Source organism: Cavia porcellus, unplaced genomic scaffold (assembly GCF_034190915.1).
Source record: "Cavia porcellus strain 051 isolate PalLab524CR breed Dunkin Hartley unplaced genomic scaffold, mCavPor4.1 scaffold_1, whole genome shotgun sequence".
Classification (NCBI taxonomy): domain Eukaryota; kingdom Metazoa; phylum Chordata; class Mammalia; order Rodentia; family Caviidae; genus Cavia; species Cavia porcellus.
The window spans coordinates 219,047,757-219,065,608 of NW_026947484.1; the positions used below are offsets into that span (position 1 = coordinate 219,047,757).

Genomic DNA, 17,852 nt, shown 5'->3' on the forward strand with positions numbered 1-17,852 from the left:
GCTGGTAACTAAAGTTGGACTCTTGTTTCATGTAACACCTGAGGATGCACCAAGAAACTTAATTTGACATTAGAAAGTTCAGTCTAAACTTTTACTTTGCCTACGGTTTAAGGAAAAGGTTTTTACCCTTCAATGAAATGTGTAAGGTAACTTAGATATTTTATAAAGCACAGCTGCCATTGTGCACTTGTCTTGTTTTGTAAATAATTTGCTTTTCACCCTCACGTAGCTCATCAGTTTTCCCTGTAGACAATAACAGGTGTATTTAGCACACCTACAGCACATCAGCTACTGGGCATCTTAAGCATCCAAGTTGTAGCAGTAAAAGATGGATGTGGTCCCATATTTCACGTGTTTATATTTATGGACAAAAACAAGAGTAGACATAATTATTTTATTGCAGTTGTATTTTGTGCTGCAGAGGCAGGAGGACTGTGTGTGTATGGAGGGCTTATCACCTGTTAGCGGAGCTCTGAAAGATGACTAGGCATTCCCAGGGCGGTGGGCAGTGCAGGTGATGCCACACAGAGGGAGGCAGCATGATTCTGAGGCCAGAGAAGTCAGTAATAATTTGGAAGAAGGCCTCTATGTTCTGAGGAGCCAGAGAGAGGATGTCTCCAGATGTTGCAGGCCTCTTAAGTCTTGTGAGGAGATATGATCTCCCTTTAACATAATGGGGAGCCATTAGCATGATGGGGAGGCTTTGCAAGGGTCAAAGAAGCCACTGAACTTAAATTTAGATCTCTGAAAGCTCTCAGAACTGTAATATGAAGAATGAATCTGGGAGGTGGGGGTTAGGAGGTCATTGGGATAATCCTACCAAGAATAATGTTCTGGAGTTTGGTGATGACTGTGAAAATAGAAGTGGATGGCTCCAAGTAGCTAATGAACTGGTGGGGGAGGTCAGTTATATTCAGATGAAAAGTTAAGGAGAACTTTATGAATGTATGTCTTAGGTGGCAGATTGTACAATAGGTTCTTTACAGGAATGATTCCTCGTGTATTTAGTATACTTAAAGTGATTAAAAAGTAAAATTAAAAATAGACGTGAAATTTCCTAGGTACATCGAAGTGCAATAGAGCTATAATAAATTGATTAATCTTGTTACTCATTTAAAATCTTGGTAATATTTATAAAGTGCTCATTATTTGCTATGCATTTTAAAACAGTTTCCTACTCAGTTCTAACAACAACCCTATGTTATTAACTGAATTGTGTTGTTGAAGAAACTGAGGCACAGGAATGTTAAAGAAACTTGCTAATGTTGGTAGGTGGCAAAGCCAAAACGCAGTTGGCTGGATAACAGAAAGGTGAATTTCCAATGGAGAAACAGAGGCACACGTTTAGTCAGCGTTTTATTTATAACTGCACTCTGAGTTAGTGTGGATTTTTTAGTAGTGGTTGAAATCCCTAACTCTTGCCGCGCAGCTAGACCTCACTGTTTTTGTAGTTTGTCAAGTGGACATCAGATAATAGATGTTTAATCCCTTGCTGCCAGACTTCCAATACCAGGGAACCAGAGCCGAGAAACTCCTTGTGTTTCCGGCATCAGAGCCCCTTGCCTACTAAATAACCCAGAGCTTAAATTGTTTGTATTTTCTCATGTGTGTAATCACATTCATGCTGTAAGGATACATATTTTTCAAATTTGCTTTGTTTTGCTGTTTTAGATTTTCCTATTTATACAAATTGTGTCAGAGAGGAATGCATTTTGCTTTAAACAACATTTATGATTTACTTTTTAATTTGTTGGTCTTTAGGTGTTAAACATGGAACATGGAATTCAAAATTAAGTAAGTTGGACCTAATTATAGTAACTCTAGGGTCTAAGAGAGTTTTATTTTGAAAACTGTTCTGTATTTGTATTTTGAAAACTGTAAAGACATATTTAGTGTACTTGAGGTGGCATATTTTAAAGCTCAGAATCAGAATGTAGATGATCTGGGATTTATTAGCCATGTGACCTTGTAAAATCACTTAGCTTCTCAAATGTGTTTTGCTGTGCAGCTCTTCTTACTATCGTGGACCCTTCTGCTAAGTAAATGACTTGAGTTTTAACAGATAAGTTACCCTTTTGTGGGGACCAGTGCAAATTTGTGCAGTTCATCTGCACTGACTTAAAGTACTGGAAAATACAGTTAAAAAAAAAAAAAAGGAGCTATCATACCTTCCTCTTAAGTGCCCTGTAAACAGAAGCTTTATATGTCATGAGATCTCGCAGCAGGTCTTACCTAGGGACTAGAGGTTGACAATTTGGAGAGCTCTGTGGTTGGGTCTCAGGAGGCCCATCCAGTTGTCAGATATTAATAGGCTTAATGTTGTATGTTCTTGTGTTTTTCTGGAGAGATGGTATTCATTACATTCTCAAACAGGGCCATGATCCAAAAGAGTAACAAGTGACCTGTAGGTTTGTCATTTCAGAGAGTTCTCTAGGGGAAATTAGGTAGTTCTTTTACTAACGACATCATAGCATCAGCATCTAATATGATTTGCATATGCATTGTGCCAATCTTTGTTGGGCAGTTTTTCACCTTAACCGACCCTCTTCCTACGCTTACAGTTTTCATGTCCTGACATTTTTCTAGGCTTATTGCTAGAGATGTCTTATGTACTGTCCATGGCTTTTCTTAGCTCTCTGTCCAGCCTTGTACTTTCTCATGAATTGTAGCTCATTGTCTTTTGTTTGTTTGTTCGTTTTATGTCATTTTGGGACAGGATTTCACCATGCGGTTCAGGCTGGCCTTGAACTCCCTTTGTAGTCTGGGTGGCCTCAGACTCTGAGAGGAGCAGTCCCCTTACCTCAGCCTCCCAAGTGCTGGAATTAAACGCCTGGCTGGTGGTGTTTTTGCTGACCTTGTCACAGACCACAGCTTCCTCCAAATGTGTGCCATTCTTTTTGGCCAACTTTCCTCAGAGTCCCAAGTCTTGATAGTTTTTGAAGGCTTACGTCCTTGTAGTCATCTTTTACTTCTGGATTGAGTTGAGTAGGTATTTCTCACATTTTGCCACATTCGTTTTTCCGAAGTGTTATCTGAATGTTTCAGAGAATGCCATGCTAGGATTGTATTAAAGACTCAGAAGTCCTGTCTGTGGTAAAGAAACCTGTTAAGCTTTGCTTAACCCAGCAAACTCCAAACTTGATTATGGGATTCTTTTCCTTTGTTATACCTATTTCTTGTCTTTAGTGCTGGTGTCTTATAGAACATGCTGTGGTACAATGTTTTTCTTCATTTATCTACATATATTTGGAAACCATTTTATCTGAAGCCACAATGCAGCATTCATATGGTAGTGTGGTAGTAAATGTAAATAGATTTGGTGATCCTAAAATAAGAAACATTGAGTGTTAGGGTTAGGGTGTAGAAAATTCACTCATGTATATCTAGGGGGTTGTATAATGGCTTATTTGTAACTGCGTATTTCAAAGTGTTTTGATTAATGCCATCAAAGATCAAATTCTTCTACTATAGTTGAGATTTATAAGAACATTTCTGAAAAATGCAATTCTTAATTCCTACTTCTGATGAGGAATGTAAGACTTTGAGGATTTAAAAAAGATGGCCAAAGAAAACCATTACCTAGGCTTATGGTTATTTTTACTTTTATAGAGAATAACTTCTAGAGAGCCCACAGGAAATGGTTTTGAACTTCAGAAAGATCATTTGAAGTTGATTAAGATAGTTTCCCAACACTAGTAGCTATTGAGATGAAAAGGAACAATGGAACAGATCGTAGGATATTTTCTCCAGAAAACTTAAAATGCAAATAAAAGATTATCTAATTTTGATACATGTCTAATTCCCTAAATAAAAGAAGTACTTACCTCTAAGCCGTGTTCTCTGTATTTGTGAAAGCACATCTGATGCAGGATTTTTTTTTTTTTTCTTTTGGTACTGGGAATTGAACTCAGGACCTTGTGCTTGCCGGGAAGGTGCTATGATGCTGAGCCACATCCCCAGCCCCTGAAGCAGTATTTGTATTGAGAATGAATACCAGTAGTTAGTAAATTTCCTTGGGAGAGTACATTGAACAACCATCATACTTCAAACAGCTATAATATGAAAGGAAATGCGATAGGCACTGAGTGGCAAAAAAGACAAAGCTTGGTGCTTGGTATTTATAGGGACTGAAATGTATGTCTGCTGTTAGCTGTTAGAAATTGAGATCTAAGTATGTTGAAAAAAATGGTTGAGAAACTAGAAAAGGGAATATTTAATTGAAGACAGAATAGAGTTCTTCAGTATCAGGTGTGGGAGGGGCATTGTAGTCAGGTAGGAAAGAGGTGGGGGAGGGCATTCCAGCAGCGGCAGCAAGTGCAAAAACCCTGAGGCAGAGCAGTAGGTAAGAAGTATACAATGATAAATAACACTGGATAGGAACAGCAGTTAACCATGAGTGAGTATTATGTGTCAGACACTGTCCTAAACAGATTTCTCAGTATTTCTATTTTACAATAGAAGAAACTGAATAAAGCAGAAGGGGTTAAGTCATTGGCTCAAGGTCACAAAACTAGTAGCTGATGAAAATAGGCAGTTTAGCCGCTGAAGTGTGCCCCTAAATCACTATGCATTAAGGAATGCATCATCACATATTTATTAGAGTGTAAATCCCAGATGATTTTGTTTTGTTTGTTGCTATGTCCTTGGAGTCTAGAAAAGTGCCTGAGACATATTAGAGTCTCAGTAAATATCTATGGAATGCATAACTCAATCAATGAGAAGAACAAAGCACAGCTGCCTGAATTTAGAGAAAGAAAATCTCTCGGCGTAAATAAAGAGCAGGTAGCGTTGGTTTTTTTTTTTTTTTAGTACTCCGGCAGCAGTGGGCACCTAATGAGTTAAGTTGTATGGATTATTAGACCTAAACTAAATCAGTAGGTTTAATATGATTATGCTGTGTATATAAAGCCATGTTCATATATACTATGTGGGAGTTATTGTGTCATTTTAAATTAAGGTTTCTTAGTAACCAACTACAGATTAACCAACCACAAAAATCTGAAATCCAAATGCTGCAAAATTCAAAACATACCAGTACCACAAGTGGAAAATTCTATTCGTTATCTCATGTGACAGATTGCAGTCAGAATGCAGGCAGACCAAAATTGCTATGTAAAATCACCTTTGGGGTATGTGTATATGAAGTGTAAATGAAGTTCATGTTTACACTTGACATCTCACTATGTACATGCAAATATTTCAGTATTATAGAGAAATCCAAGATTTAAAATACTTTTGTCCCAAGCATTTAGGATAAGGCATGCTCTGCCTGTAGTGAATTACCAGTAGGCTATTACATGTTGCAAAAGCATGTTGAAAATATGATTGCATGTTGAAATTATGGTTAAACTGGACTTTTAGAAAGAAGACTTTGTTCACCAATACAAAGAGGCCTTAGATACAGGAGATGAAATCATGTTTCTATTTTCCTTTACGTTTGCCTTTTGGTCCTTTTTAAATATGGAGGATGCCATATTTCAGAGTTCCAACTGCCTTGACCTGAGATTATAGGTTTGAATTCCTAATGTAGGAATGTATTGAGACCTTACTCCTCAAACCATATAGAAGAACTTTAGATTTGACCATATTTAGCTATGTTCAAATGACACATTTTTATTGTTGTTTAAGCTCTTCCTAGAAGTTTGAGATTATAAGATATTTTTTTTCCTATGTAGACTATCTACTGTTTTTGTTCAAAGAATCTTGTCTTTATATACTGTAGACGAAGGATAGAGAAACTTTTAAGTCTAACATCCAGGGCACTCCCTCTTGTGCCCTAGTAAGGGTCAGTAACATTTAGATAGCAGGAAGAATCAGAAAGAGAGAAAGGAGGAGAGCAGATGAGCAATGAGATGGTTGAAAGGCTGAGAACAGAGGAGAGGACTGACCAGTGTGGAAGTCTTGTGCTGGGAAGCATGGATAAATAAGGTGTGCTGGATGAAATAGACGTTTATAAACTTGGTGCAAGCCAGGTGAAGTTGTTAAGCTAGGAAGGCATTAGTACATTAGCACTGCTGAAGGCATTTTTTTTTTTTAATTGCTGAAGGCTTTTGTACAAGGAGAAAGTGCTCTGTTATTATTCTGTCTATAGTGAGAATAGATGGAAGAGGTAGGGCAGAAGTATCTGTTGGGTAGAATCTGCAATCCTTATACTTTTTAGTTTCAAAACCCATTACAGTGAAAATTACTAAAACTTGAAAGTTTTTTTAATGTTAATTATATCTGTTATTATTTACTATCATAGCCATTATATCTGAGAGATTAAAAATATTACTGTGTTATTAGTGGGAAGCTTGTTAATATAAATAACATTTTTGTGAAAAATTAATGTATAGTAAAAAAGTTATCAAGGAGAGTGGAATAGTACATTTTGCAAGTCTCATTGCACTGGTTAAATAGAATACAGGACATTCTCAATTTTGTTTCTTAAGTCTATTTCACATTTTGTTTGTTTGGAAGAAAATGTGGTCTTAGGGTATGTAAATAGTTGGATAGTCTTTTCAGGTAATTGTGGATGTTTTCCTCTGATATTTCTCTGCAGTCCTTTTTTCTTGTTGGTCCTTTTGAGACAGGGTCTCGCTTTGTACTTCAGGCTGACCTTGAGTTCACTTTGTAGTCCATGCTGCTTGTTGACAGCAACAATCCTCCTGCCTCAGCCTCATGAGTGCTGGGACTACAGGCATGTGCTGCCACATCCAGCTTCCCTACAACTTATGATGAGTGATAATCTCTTAAAGATTTCAGTAGACCCTTCCTATCAGTGAGCCTTCCTGTCATTGTATTCAAATGCTAGCCATCTATTTTGTCTTGGATTTAAAGTGAATCTTTTTCTTCCCCCAGTAGTGGGGATAGAACTGAGAGGCACCTTTATCACTATATCCTTATCCCTTTTTTTATTTTGAGACAGGATCTTGCTAAGTTATTGAGTCAAGATTTAGTAAAACTCATTTATATTTCAATAAGAACATTTTTTAGTGAAGCTGGCTTTTCCACCCTTTTGGGTGCATTACAGTGAAGAATATAGTGATTGCTAGGATTTTTTGTGGGGATACTTCCTTGATGTGTACTAAGGCACCTACAGTTTTACCCCCTACTAGGTTTGCATCATAGTGCAAATGCTAGCACAGTAAAAGAAAGAAAATGTCACTTTTGAATTGTTCCGAAAATAGTTTTCACCTCTCAGACTCAAGAAGAATCCCAGGGAATCTCAGGGAGTCACAGAACTATGCTAAAAGACCATGTAGAGTAAGGTAAGGTGAGATATGTGATGAATTAGACAAGGTAAACAGTAGTGAAGAAAGGAAAGGCATCGTGGAGAAAATCTGGCCAGGCTTTATGGAGAGGAGAAAGATAATTCAAAGAGGATTTAACAATTTTAAGCTTGAAATAGATAAGAATACATAGTAAGTAGGTGCTTAAATCATGTCTGTTAATGATAAGGTTGAGGAGGGAGAGGTTTGATAAAATTTGGATAGATTTTTATATTTGTACACAAAATATTTTTTGTGCACATTTTGTATAATTTGTATCTTTTTGTATTAAAATTATATTTAGTTACAGTGAAATGAACAAACCTTAATGTGTTTTAATGAGTTTCAAGAAATGTATACAACTGTGTTACTCAGTCTCTGTTGGTAGACTATTTCTTCAACTTCAGAAAGTACCCTATGTCCCTTACCAATTACCACACTGTCTGTAATCAAGGTTCTGATTTTTATCATTGTAAAACTCTTGTAGAGTGCAACAAATAAATTGGGGCTGGGGATTAATCGCACAGTCATAAGTTTGATCCCTGGCACGGAAAAAAACAAAAAAGAATACAAATAAATGGCCTTTAATGAGTATCAGTTGACAGTAAATGTTTGGGTATAATTTGGACTCTGTTTTGTTCTGCTGTATATCTGGATTTCACAAATCCCTCACTGTGTTACTTACTGTAATTTATTGGGAAGTCTTCAAATAAGGTAGTTTCATTTCCCCAACTTTGTGCTACTTTTTAACATTATTTTACCTGTTCTGGGTTCTTTGCTTTTCTCAACAAATTTTAGAATCAGCTCGTGAAGTTAAACATAAAACCCGAGATTTTGGTTTTCCCCTTTTGTTTTTGAAATAATTATAAACTTATGGAATTGCAAAAAGAATACAAAGAGAGTACCCAAAACCTAGCTTTCTCTGTTAGTGACATCTTTACATAACTGTACTACATTACCAAGTTAGCTAAATCTTAATCAAACTTTACCAGTTTTTTGTGAGCACTCATTTTTTATGTCTTTGTATATAATGTTGTGATTTTTTAATCACATACATAGCCTGCTGGAATTTTAATACGGATTGTGTGGAATCACCTGCTCAATTTGTGGAGTATTAAGATCTTCTGACCTATGAGAACAGTAAATCTCCCTACTTGGATCTTTTTTTCATCAGTGTTCTGCTTTTTCAATTCATAAATTTTATTTCTAGCTTTTTTACTGATATTTTAGTAGTTGGTTATAGAATACATTTTCAAGGTAGTATAGTAATCATAATGTGAGCAACAATTTCAGTTTTTATTAAAATTCTCACTGTATTAATGATCTCTCACTTCCTTTGGCTTAACCTTGTTCATTTTTAGTCTTGAGCATATGGTCTCCTTTTAAAGTTGGCAAAAATGAAGAGAGGAAAAATGACCAAAAAAGATAGTAACTTTTGAAATATAGCCAGAGGTAAAAGACCTCGTAAACTTGGTTCATTATGTATTGATATGTCTGTGTTTTGCAAAAGTCTTATTTTTCAGTTTATGCTTCTTCCTTAAGAAAGAGTAAACAAAATACTAAATTTATTTAGGAGACCCTAAAAAGTTTTTGGCTGATCTTACAGAGCTTATGCTCTGCTACAAGGAAAGGAGGCAGAAATACATTTAAGGGATTAACAATTAGAAACACTAAAACTTATAAATAATACACAAATGTAAACTTAAGAAAAAGATGAGTTTACTTCTTGAAAGAACGAATCTTGACCTTGTACTTAAAAGAAAAACTGAGTCTGCATTTGTAAAGAACTCTAAAGTTATAGTGGACAAGGAGATAATAGCTATTTTGAGTAAGGAGCCTTTAGAAAAATACTTGTATTTCAATGGTTCTATGAATATCTGTAACCACCCTCCACCTAAATTTAAAAAAAAAAAAATCCAGGATTGTGTGTTGTTTTTAGTTTCCAAGATTTTTATATCTCGTTAATTTAACATAGATTTGTTTAGCTTTTCTCTTTCTAGACGACATATTTGAAGAGTATACATCATTCATTTTGTAGAAAGTTCCTTATTTTGAGTATATCTGAAGTTTCCTTTTGTTTAAATTCAGGTTAACACATTTGTGTCAGAAATTTTATGTAAGTGAACATGTGTCCTCAAAGAATCATACCAGGAGGCACATGATGTTGATTTGTCCTATCAGCTTGGCTCTTTCACTGCTAATAATCCCAGTTGTTCATTCCCGTAGGAATGTTTTGTTCAGTTCTGATGGACTTGTGATGAAGATAGTTGACATACCTAGAGCTGAGTGACTGAGGGAAATCCTTATCAAATAAAGGGTCAGTAGTTCCATCCACTTCTATGTCAGTCTCTGGTGGTCACCCAAAGGATTGGGTTGTTAGAATTTTGACATTATACTCAGATACCTGCCTGCATGCACAAGCTCTTAGATTTTTCTCTTACAATCTTATCATAAACGCCCCACTCTCATGAGCTCATCTAAACCCAAATTATTTCCCAAAACCCTATTTCCAAATAACATTACATTGGAAATTAGAGCTTCAACAAATGGATTTTGGAGGAATATAGTTCATTAAATAGCAAATTCTGTTGCTTTTTTGTGTTTATTAATTCTATTTCTAGAATCTCTTTGTTATTTTTCAGGTCTGTGCATTCATTTTGGCATAGGTTCTTGTTAGTTTTGACTTTTGTAACTAACTTTCAGCATACTTAACACAGTCATTCTGAAAACACAGTGATGCTAAAATTTTAAATTTTAGAGGTTTTAATCTTGCAATTTTTTAGTTTTGTTGTATGTGTCGACTCATGATGTATTTTTATTTTCATTTTGAATTCATCTAGTTTTTCTCCTCTTTGTGGCTTAAATTAGGGGAATGTGTGTGTTTCTTTCCACAGCAATTTTGCTTTTACTTCCTCCAGTAACTTTCTTGTTTTAAAACTAATTTTTTATGTTAATTTATTAGTTTGGAATTTCTCATACCTTAATGCATATGCAGACTTGAGTCCTAGACAAATTGCAGGTCTTTGATTTTGAATTCTTTGTTGTTACTGTTTTGCGATATGGTCTAGCTGACCTTGAACTCACTGTGTGCTGGCCTCAAACTCATGGCAATCCTTGTGTCTCAGCCTTCTATTGCTGAGATTACAGTCGTGTGCTACCATGCCAGGCTGGTTTTGAAGGGATTTTTTCTTTGTCTTTTGAGACAGGGTCTCACTATGCAGTTCAGGCTGGCCTTGAACTCACTTTGTAGCCCTGGCTGGACTTGAACTTGCAGCAGTCCTTCTGCCTCAGCCTCCTAAGTGCTAGCATTACAGACATGCGCCACCATGCCTGGCCAGTGACCTTTTTTCTTCAATGACTTTTTTTGCCTTCCCCATTCAATACCCAACTAGGATTAAATTTTTGTGTGTTGTCCCCCTATTCTGAGTAGCCTTTTAGAACTGGTTTTCATTTTACTGAAGGCATAGTGCTTTTCAGGTTCCTAAAAAAATTATTTAAGGGACTCTGTTTCAATAGACCATTATAAGTGGAGCTAAGCTCTGTTCACCTGTGCCCAGATGATTTAAAACCTTAAACAAACACATGGACTGCAGACTGGTTTCTGCTTTCTCCCATTCTCCCCTTTATCCTTAAACCTGTTCCCTACTTCCCTCAGGTAGAAACCTCAACTCTGCTCTTCCATTTTTCACCTTGCATGAATGTGATGTATTTGTTAAGATAGATGAGCTAATTTTGATACATTGTTATTAGTAAAATTGGTGAATTAGTCTTGATGCATCAATATTACAGTGGTTTACAATGTGGATCACTCTGTAGGTCTGTGGGTTTTTATACCACTACCATACCATACCATAGTAGGATAATTACACTGTCCTAAAAAACCCTTATGTTAACATTTACTCACTTTGCCTTTCTTTCTCTTCCTACCCAGTTTCTTGGTAATCACTAATTTTTTAAAACGATCTCTATAGTTTTATCCAGTATCCCATAGTTGAAATCATGCAATATGTAGCCTTTTAAACTGGCTTCTTTCACTTATCCATATGCATCTAAGGTTTGTTCGTGTTTCTTTTTATGGCTTGTAGCTCATTTCTCTTTATTGTTCAATAATAGTTCATTGTATGGTTGTACCAGTTTATTTATTTACTTCTTAAAGGATATCTTGCTTGCTTCTAAGTTTTGGCAATTGTCAACAAAGCTAGATAAAAAATCCATGTGCAATGGGGTGTGATGTGACACACACTGTAATCTCATTGTTGTGGTAGGGTAAGGGGAGAGAACTTGCACAAGGCCAGTCTGGGCAGTATAGCAATTTAGCAAAACCCTGTCCTCCTAAAAAAAGCCTGAAACTGTAGCTCACTACAGAGTCCTTAAGTTCAGTCTTCAGAACAACAGCAACAACACACACACACACACACACACACAACCCACTTGGTAAATGCCAAGGAGTATGATTGCTGGACTGTATGGTAAGACTCTTTTAAGCTTTGTAAAAAATGCCAAACTGTCTGTGGTATCACTTTGCACTGCCACTAGTAATGAATGAGAATTCCTGTTGCACAACATCTCATCAGTATTGGGTGGTGTTAGTGTCTTTGAGTTTAGCCATTCTAATAGGTGTATAGTAGTACTTGTTGTTTTAATCTACAGATCCCCAGCAAAATCAGATGTTTGGACATCTTTTCGAATGCTTGTCATCTCTATAACACTCTTTGGTAAGGAGTCCAGAGTCGCCTATCTCCACCCATCCTGGGGATCATAGGGGCTTCCCTCACCTTTAGGCCCGTGCTTTACCGCTCAGCTACATCTCTAAAGAGACAGGATCTCACTAAATTGCCCGGCTATCCTTGACTTCTGATCCTCTTGGGTCAGCCTTCTTCTTTTTTTGTACATAGGGTCTTAATATGTAATTCAGCAGGCCCTGAACTCACTGTGTTGTCCAAGCTGGCCTCAAACCACGGCAGTCCTCTTGCCTCAGGCTCCGGAATGCTGGAATTACAGGTGTGCACCACCACGCCTGGATCTGCCTTCTGAGCGACTAGACGCACAAACATGTCCCACCACACCTGGCCTCTTTGGTTCTTTTAAAAATTAGATCTTTTTCTTGTTAGTGTTAGGAATTCTTCATATTTCAGAGGTACATATCTTCTATCAGATAGTTTGCAGGTATCTTTTCCCTGTTTGTGGCTTGCTTTTTCATTTTCTTAACAGTATGTGTCACAGACCAGATGTTCCTAATTTAATGAAGTCCATTTTATCCGTTATTTTTCTCATGCATTGTGTCTTTCGGGTTGTGGCTAAAAACTCATTGCTACACATAATGCCAAAGTCTACAATCCATTTTGAATTAGTTTTTTATGAAAGGTGTTAAGTTTGTGAATAATTTTTTTTGGAAAGGGGAGACATGTTTACTAGACATGTCTAGTTATTCCAGTGCTATTTGTTGAAAAGATTGTGTTCTTTCCATTATAATGTCTGATCCTTTGTGAAAGATCAGTTGACTGTTTTGTGTGGATATGTTACTGGGCTCTTGTATTAGTTTCCTAGCACTACCTAAAATGAGGTGCTAGTGATGGTGACAAAATAATGCACACTGAATGGCTCATACAACAGAAATTTAGTTCCCCACAGTTCTAGAGGCTCAAAGTCCAGGACTGAGGTCATAATAGAATTGGTTTCTTCTCAAGGCTTTTACCCTGACTTGTAGATGTCTGTCTTCTCCAGCTGTCTTTACATGATTATTGCAGAGACACCTGTAGGTATGTATTTCCAAACAGAAAATTTTAACTTATAAAGAGGTCGAAGTTTGAAGTCAGATACAGCATAGCAGTAGGGGAGGTAAGGGCTGATAAGGACCAGGAGAAGACCATTGAATCTAGGCAGGAGGATGTAATTGCTGCTATGAGTTGGCAACAAATGTACAGTTGCAGTGGTTGGCAACAAATTCTGATGACAAGTCACTGAGATAGTACAAGGAATGATGACACTTCCCAGGCTTTCCTTGACTTCTGATCCTTAGCCTCAACCACCTTCTATTTTTTGGAGATAGCGTCTCAATATTCAAACTTGAGTGGCGACACAAGTTTGGTTTTGCTGCCTTCCTGCAGCACCACATTGTTCCTGTTCTTATGTTGGTCAGTTCTTCAGGAGTAGTTAGTGAGTACTAGTCTTTACTCTTATACTGGAACTGGCACAGGATGAACAGGATGTGATTCTTTTCTCAGGCAGGCTAGATTAGGGGCTAGCGCTAAATCATTAAATCACAGCATTGTGTAATGTGGAGTATTTTGTGATGTTTTGAATTATGTGGTTTTCAGCAAAAGTTTAGAAGGCCAGAAAATGATTACAGTCCATGACCAAATAAGAAACATTCATTAGAAGAAATGAATGAAAGTTAACCCTTAAAAGAGTGATTTAAATTCAGTAGTAAAGTGGAAGAGTGTACCATACATGAGATAAATATTGCAAAATGAAGATGGGAAGTAAATACATACAAGGAACAAGTCAAACTATATAAAATAATTTGTATTGGCAAATAATGGAGGAAATTGGATATTAATAATAATCATCAGATAGCAGGTGCCATAGAGTATTTTTTTTAACTTTTTCTTTTTTTAAATTTTATTTTAAAGAGGGAAAAATTAAACAGAAAAAAAGATCATAAAAAACAATGTAAAGAAACACAGATTTCAAAGTTAAGACAACCAGAGATCTTCACTGCCTATCACATTGTCTTTTGTTTTCTTCCAAATAGTTGTCTATATCTTAGTATACAGTGAATTCATACAAAACAAAATAGTATAAACTGATCAGAACAGGATGATGAAGGCAATTTAGGTCTTTAAGACCAGACAATAGGGAAGTCAACAATGGCTGCCATAATGTCTCTCATTCTCTTCAAAATAACTGTCCATACCTTCATGTATGTTGAAATTAAAACAAAACAGACTAAAATCACTCTGAACAAAGAATAATAGTATTGCTAGATTTCACAGCATAATGCTATAGAATTAGCACTGAGTACCTTAGTGTGTCTTTTTCTTGAAAGTAGCTGTCCATTTCATCCTGCATTATTATAATCAACTTGCATAAACTATTTAGAAGTTCTATGCATGCATGAGTCTCTACATGTATACCTATTCTTTCTTTAACTCTATGTAGGAGGATGTGAAAACCAAGACAAGACAAAACAAAACAAATTCCTAGAAAAACATGAAATGAGAAAGACATAATAATAGCAAAGAGCCCAGAACAGTGACAGTATAGGCCTTCAAAACAAGGTGGTATGAGCATAACTAGGGTTGTTATGATTATTATTATTATTTTTTTTTTTTTTTGGTACCGGGGATTGAACTCATGACCTAGTGCTTACCAGGCAGACACGTATGCCACTGAGCTAAATCCCTGGCCTTAGGGTTGTTATTTTACATAATGATCTTCAAGAGTTCCTCAGATAACCGTACAATAATGTGCACAATTGTTCCAATCCTATGAATGTTTTTGTTCCAAGAACTTACAGAATTTATAGCACAATCATCTTAGCTATACTGTTTATATGATTTTTTCATTATTCTTCCTTTTTCCTCATTTTCCCTGAGATATTATTCTTTCTCTTTAATCAGATTCTTGTCCTTTTACTGTGTTTATTGAGTCTTTTGTATCTTTTGTACTCTTACCATTTCTTAGGGAGACTATACGGTATTTACACATATGAGTTTGATTTATTTCACTTATGAATATGATTTCAAGTTGTGTCCAAATAGAGTATTTATTATATACTAGCCATAGCTTTATGTGAATACTTTAGAGGTATTCTTATTCCAGTCCCCTTTAGAGCCTTGTAATAGATAATATTACTTCCATTTTGCAGATGCAAAATCTCAGGCTGTCAAAGAGACTTACGGTCATACAGCTAGCAAGTAATGAAATTAGGGTTTGAACTTAATCTTAACTTCAGAGTCTTTGCCTTGTAGTTACTGTGTTGTGCTGCAAAGAAGTAAGTCAGACTACGATATACCATGGGAACTGTCTCCAGGGCGTAAATTAAATATGATAGAAATAAAGGAACCATTGAAGATATTTGAACAGAAGTGTAGATAGTGAGCTACTTACTGATGGCAGGGACCGTCAATAAGTCCTGTGGGAACAGGTGAACGTGGTATTGGCTGACAGTCAAATCTTTTAGACAAAAATTTCAGATTATCTTGAAGATGGTGTTACCAGTCCAAGAGTAAGTGAGAATGATGTGAAATAGATTAATTACAAGGGAAGTTTTGGGCATAGATGACGTTGGCAGAGATGTGAAAATTGAGAGAAGCAAGATGCAGAGTTGGATTTTGGACAGATTGTGATATCTTCATGTTGAAAAGCGTGTGCCCCCTCCTTGCCAAGTGTGAGAAGAGCAGAGCTGAAAAGTGACCAGATGGGAGGTAGAGTAGAGAAGGAAAGAGTGCAGGAACAAGCATTAGGAGGACTGTCCGGAAAAGAGACATCCTTGTAATAACCAGCTACTCGAGGCTGAGGAGAGGATCGCAAATCCGAGTGTAGCCTGGGCAATTTAATGAGACCCTGTCTTAAAAAGGATGGAGGCTGTAGCTCAGTGTTAAAATGCCATTGAGTTTGATCCCTAACAAGTGGTGGGAGGAGGACATCTTTTGACTGAGTTTTTAAAGGAAGAAAAGGGCTTATCTAACTTCCTGCTTGCTCACTCTTGTGTAAGGAATTTATGATTCATGGTTTAAATTTTTCCATTGCAGTGCGATGTTCAATTGAATGATGTAAGACTGACGCTACAGCTATACCTCTATGTAGAAATTAGGGTCTTTGGGGTTGGTATTACAGGTTACTGCTTTGTAGGTGAAACAGTTAAGAATAGAAGAGTTTGTGAGGAAGGACCCTCACAACAGGGATAGTAGGGGAAGACCCAAACTGTTAGCGGAGTTTTCTTTAAGGACATACATGTGCTCATCTATAAATCTTTCTTTGGATTCTTGTATTTCTGTCATAACCTGAGAGGGCTAGGTGACTTGAAGTATCCCCTGTGTGTATGCACAAGGGCTCATGCCTCCCTTCCTGTGTGTCAGTGTTAGGAGGCAATGAAGTGGGTGGACAGAAGAAAGTACTGAAGTACGGAGTAGTGGAGAGCCCAGAAGGGACCTGTCTTTATTACACTTTGCTCATCTTTCCCTTGTCTATATTTTTCTGTTTTTGCCCGTCACCACCCAGTGGTCTGCCACCCTTCCGCCCAGCAGTCAAAGTGTCAGTCACAAACCTTTCGCACATACTGAGCCCAGACTAGAAACCCTTTTACAGACCACACATAGTTGTTTACTTCTTGAGTGTCATTGAGCTTTAACAGTCATTTTGATTTTATAGTCCTTGTTTGAATGCTTTTCTTTTGAGCGTTTGTTTCTTCTAATGGCTTATGAGATTTATCCAGTTGCACTAGTAGACTCTGCTAATCAGTGTAACAGTTTTTGATTTGGAATGTTGACTTTTTTCTTCCAGTAAACTGTGGTTACATGAGGTTTGACCATCTTTTCCCCCCTCCTTTCAAAAACCAAAATTGGAGGTTTCTGTTAATTACTGGGCAGAGTTACTATTTTTACAGTAGGTTTTTATTTTGTGTTGTTTCTTTAGCTGTTTCTGTCATTTTAAGATGTAATATTTGAATTAAAGCCTAGAGAACATTTCTGTAAAATATACATTGCTTTTATAAGAAGTGACATAAAAGGTAGATGAGATTTTAGGCAAAGTAATTTAAAAATGGAATTCAACTTATTTTGTTGGACATTAGGAAAAGTGTCTGGACAGTAACCTTAATGTTGTTTTATATGGCAGTAAAGACCTCTAGTTTTTTAAGTAACGTTACTTGTATTTTCCCCCCTTGCTGCAGATCAAATCCACACATGCTTGGCAAATGCTCTATCTCTATACTACAACCCTAGCCCCAGGAATTATCTTCTTAAATAAGATCAATTCTCTTGGAAAATAAATAGCTTTCTGTTTAATCTGTTTGGTCAAGTTCACCTGTGTCCCCTGCCCCCTAGTGCCTGAACCATCCTAGCCAGAATTGTTTTAGATTCACAAAAAGTTCAGCCCAGTATTTCTTTTTGTTAAGTACATTTGTTACAATTATAAGACCAATGCTGATTGCTGTTAACCTCCACAGTTACTTAATTTCCCTGATTTCTTCCTAATCTCTCTTTTCTGTGCCAGGATCCTGTCCAGGATACCATATTGAATTTAGGCAGCATGTTTCCTTAAGTAAAACTTTAAGGTGTATGACAGTTTTAGAAATTTTGTTTTTTGTTTCAACACCCTTGACAGTTTTGAGATTGCTGTTACTTTGTGGAGTGTTCTCCCATTGGGTTTCTTTGATGTTTTCCTCAAAATTAGACTTGAGTCATAGATTTCTGGGAGAGGACAGTATCCATGGTTTTAATGAACTTATTACAGTGATCCTAACCTTGATCATCTGGTAGTTGTGTTTATCAACCTTCTATGCTGTAAAACTTTGTTCCCCCACCTTTCCATGTTTATACTATTTGAAAGCAAGTGAGTTACTAAACACAGACCTGTATCTGGAATGGGGCGTTAAGC

General features: G+C 36.7%; 1 protein-coding gene across 7 annotated transcripts in view; it reads left to right on the plus strand.

Annotated features, from left to right (window-relative positions):
• Positions 1–17,852, plus strand: part of Map4k3 (mitogen-activated protein kinase kinase kinase kinase 3) — a 174,017-nt gene that overhangs the window by 1,104 nt on the left and 155,061 nt on the right. The window lies entirely within an intron of this gene.